Source organism: Schistocerca serialis, chromosome 5 (genome assembly GCF_023864345.2).
Source record: "Schistocerca serialis cubense isolate TAMUIC-IGC-003099 chromosome 5, iqSchSeri2.2, whole genome shotgun sequence".
NCBI lineage: Eukaryota > Metazoa > Arthropoda > Insecta > Orthoptera > Acrididae > Schistocerca > Schistocerca serialis.
The window spans coordinates 127,467,701-127,472,082 of NC_064642.1; the positions used below are offsets into that span (position 1 = coordinate 127,467,701).

At 48.4% G+C, this 4,382-nt stretch overlaps 1 non-coding gene across 1 annotated transcript; it reads right to left on the reverse strand.

Moving 5' to 3' along the window:
* Positions 1–631: 631 nt before the first annotated feature.
* On the reverse strand, positions 632–706 carry Trnat-ugu (transfer RNA threonine (anticodon UGU)). The gene has a single exon. It is a non-coding gene; the product is annotated as a tRNA-Thr (tRNA).
* Positions 707–4,382: the final 3,676 nt, after the last annotated feature.

A 4,382-nucleotide genomic window follows, 5' to 3' on the forward strand; every position in this document is an offset into this window, starting at 1 on the left:
CTCAACCGCACATGCGCTGCCTCTACCTGACCATAAGACAGCAGCAATCTGCGAGACGTTTGTGTTTCATGAAATTACAACGAATCAGACCTTTAGCTGCTTACAGGCGTTGATAAATATAGATGGGGACAGTTGAAAATGTGTGCCCTGACCGGGACTTGAACCCAGGATCTCCTACTTACATAGCAGACGCTCTATCCGTCCAACCCACCGATGACACAGAGAATACTGCAACTGCAGGGACTTATCTCTAGCACGCTCCCCGTAAGACCCACATTCCGAACCTATTGTCCACAAACTACATTCCCCCGTCCTATTACATCTCGAATGTCCTGCAAAATCACCTAACCTGAACCCAAAGAAAATCTGTGGGACGTGTTGGAACAACGGATAAAACACCGACATCAGCATTTTACCAATTTGGTTGACCTGGCTTAACGTGAATGCGACGTGCCTGCACAACCTTGGAACTCAATTCTTAACTGAATCCAGGCGCTTACCATGTCCGCACGGTATTAAATGATGCTTGTATTGATTTCTCTTGAAGTGAATAATACTTTAGAATTATATATTAATACCTTCAGCCGCTAACGGGCGTTGATATATATCAACGGGGACAAGTGGAAATGTGTGCTCCGACCGGGACTCGAACCCGGGATCTCCTGCTTACATGGCAGACGCTCTATCCATCTGAGCCACCGAGGGCACAGAGGATAGTGCGACTGCAGGGACTATCTCGCGCACGCCTCGTGCGAGACCCACATTCTCACCTTATGTGTCCACACACTACATTCGTAGTGTCCCAACCCAACACACTCATTACTTGTGGAAGATATTCTTACCAAGTCCCGTAAGAGTTCCGCACAGAAGAAGAAGGTCATGGCCGGTATTGCCAGAACTATATACTTATATCCATATGGTGTCTGTTCTTTCGGACATGTCCGAAAGAACAGACACCGAATCCATATAAGTATATGACTAATACTTTGTCCGGTGAGTTTACACTGATCAGCCAGAACATTATGACCACCGACCTACTATCGATATAAACTTGTCCAGGCGATAGCAGCCTCACCTGGCTGGGAATGCCTGCCAGACACACGCGCAGTGTCTGTAGTATCAGTGCTGTTCGTATGTAGAATGGGGAGGGCGCAACATCTATGTGAGTCTCACCGAGGACAGATCGTAATGGCCAGGAGGCTCGGCACGAGTATTTCGGAAACTGCACGACTTGCCGGGTGTTCGAGGAGTGCTGTGGTGAGTGTCTTCAACACATGACGAAACCAAAGTGAAACCACGATCAGACATCGTGCGCTTGGGCGGCCATCCCTTATTACATATTTCGGACAGCGTAGGCTCGGTAGACTATTAAAACAGGACAGGCGGCAAACTGTGGCGGAATTAACATAAGACTTTAATGCTGGGCAGAGTACAAGTGTGTCTGAACACACAGTGCACCGAACACTCCTAACGGTGGGCCTCCACAACCGACGACACATGTATGCGTCAATGTTAACACCACGACAACAACAACTACGACTGAAATGGACACGCGACCATCGGCACTGGACGTCGGCGCAGTGGCAGAGCGTTGCAGTGTCTGATGACTTCTGACACCTCGGGAACATTCACGTGGGCATCCATGGGTCCAGTGCGAAGCACCAAGACGGCCGAGTGGTATCGTACACTGGTTGCAGACCACCCACAGCCCTTCATGACGATAATGTTTCTCGATGGCAGTGGCATTTTTCAACAAGATAATGCGCCACGTCACAAAGCAAGGAGTATGACGGAGTGGATCGAGGAGCACAGTGGTGAGTTCCAACTGATGTGCTGGCCCCCAATTCGCCAGATTTGAACGCGATGGAAGACACCTGGGATGTGACTGAACGTGACGTCAGAGCTCATCGCCCCCGCCCCCTCCCCGGAATTTCCGGGTATTAGTTGCCTTGTGAGGTCGGTTGCGGTGCCACCTCCCTCCGGCTACCTGCCAAGGCCTCACTGCTTGCGTGTCGCGCGCCTTGCCGCTGTTGTCCGTGCCCCGTGCCAAAGATGGACATACCGGCTAGTACGTATGTGGTCACAATGTCCTGGCTGATAAGTGTACATATCCAACGTGCAGAACCAGGACAAGACGTAGTCGTCGGCGAACGGCGTGCGAGAATTCGCTCAACCAGCAAATCCTTTCGTCATAGTTGATGAAAAAGAAGATCTGAAAGCACGAAACTGCTGGAACTCGCTACTCTGGCCTCACGTGGACTCAGACACCACGGTTAGGCTCCGCTATGTACGCCGCTGCCTGGAGCGCGCCGTCAGTGCAAGCACGCGGGACGGGGCGCCATCAATTGCGTGATCTGCCAGACCCTGTTCCAACATACTGAAAAGATGACGTCCAGTAAACTTTCTACTAAAAGATGAAGATGGTATCTGTTCCCGAAAGAACAGATACCATTGATGACCGTGCAGCTTCTCTAGAATGAAATGATAATTAAATCGAAACCCTTAGCTGCCGACAGGTGTTGTTGATATACATCAGTGGGGACAACTGAAAATGTGTGCCCCGACTGGGATTCGAACCCGGCATCTCCTGCTTTCATGGCAGACGCTCTATAGCACCACGGCCAGAGGATAGTGCGACTGGAGGGACTTATCGCCTGCACGCCTCCCGTGGGACCCACATTCCCAACTGTCCACAACCTACATTCCTAGTGTTCCTGATAGATATTTGCCGATTGACTCATTACTCGCGCCAGTGCGAATGCGCACGCTTTGCTCGAACTCTTACGGGACTCGTCAGCTTAGTCTGGCGCGAGTAATGAGTGAATGGACAGATATCTATTAGGTACACTACGAATGTAGGTTGTGGACGGTTGGGAATGTGGGTTTCACGGGAGGCGTGCAAGGGATAAGTCCCTGCAGTGGCGCTATTCATCTGTGCCCTCGGTGGCTCATACGAATGCCGTTAGCTCAGCGTGCTAACACATTGTCAAATAAAGCAAAGTAGGCATTGGGCACAAAATCATTTTCCGGCACGGTAGCTCAGCGTGTTCGGTCAGAGGGTTACGTACCCTCTGTAATAAAAAAACTGAGTTAATCGATCATCAACGAACTTAATCAGATGTCTTACGACGTCCGCCCCGAGCACCTACAACGAACAAAAGCGAACAAAATGAGATTAAACCAAAACAAAAGCGTGTTCGGTCAGAGAGCTGCGTGATCTCTGTAATAAAAAAAGTGAGTCAAGGAATGAACGATCAATTTGAACGGATGTGTTGTGACGTCCGCCCAGACCAAACGCAGCGAACTATATCGAACAAAATGAAAAAAAAGATGGATAGACCGTCTGCCATGTAAGCAGGAGATCCTGGGTTCGAGCCCCGGTCGGGGCACACATTTTCAGCTGTCCCCATTGATGTATATCAATGACACCTGTCGACAGCTAAGGGTTTCGATTTAATTATCATTTCTTTCTACTAATAATGTTTTACTGTCAGTGAAAAATGTAGTTTTATTCAAGAAATCGAGAATTGTTGAGAAGATAGGAAGATGTTTATTTGGTAAGTTTTTGTAAAGAACTGGGTTTCGGGCTTAACTTCCTCTCAGCAGCGAGATGCACCAATCAGCATTCAGCACCAATCACTCTTCCGCTCACTACACTGCACACCGTGGCGGCAGAGAAGGAAACATGTGCTTCAGCTGTAACGTTACGGCATGCGTGTGTGCGCGCTACGTGATCATTGTCTGGCTACTCCCGAAAGCGTGTGCCATGCTTCCGCAACCCCTTGCAGAGAAAACTTTAAAAACAGAGAAAGCGAAATTGAACACTGAATGTGGAAGGTCAACAGTGAGCTTTCAAGATGAATAGAGGCTTTTGAGATGTGTTACTAGAAAATAATTTTGGTGATTGCATGGAAAGATGGGATAACTCATGAGAAGGTGCTTCGAATTGGGGGAGAAAAGAAACTTACGGCACAGCCTGCCCAAAAACTGGAATCGGTTGATAGAACGCATCCTGAGGATTCTGTTTGTGATAAAAGAGGATGTAGATGGCAAAAATGGTAGAGACAAGCTATACAGTACATTTTGTTACATTCGCTGTGAATTTCACATACTTTTTGCCATTTGTTTAATTATACACTCCTGGAAATTGAAATAAGAACACCGTGAATTCATTGTCCCAGGAAGGGGAAACTTTATTGACACATTCCTGGGGTCAGATACATCACATGATCTCACTGACAGAACCACAGGCACATAGACACAGGCAACAGAGCATGCACAATGTCGGCACACGTACAGTGTATATCCACCTTTCGCAGCAATGCAGGCTGCTATTCTCCCATGGGGACGATCGTAGAGATGCTGGATGTAGTCCTGTGGAA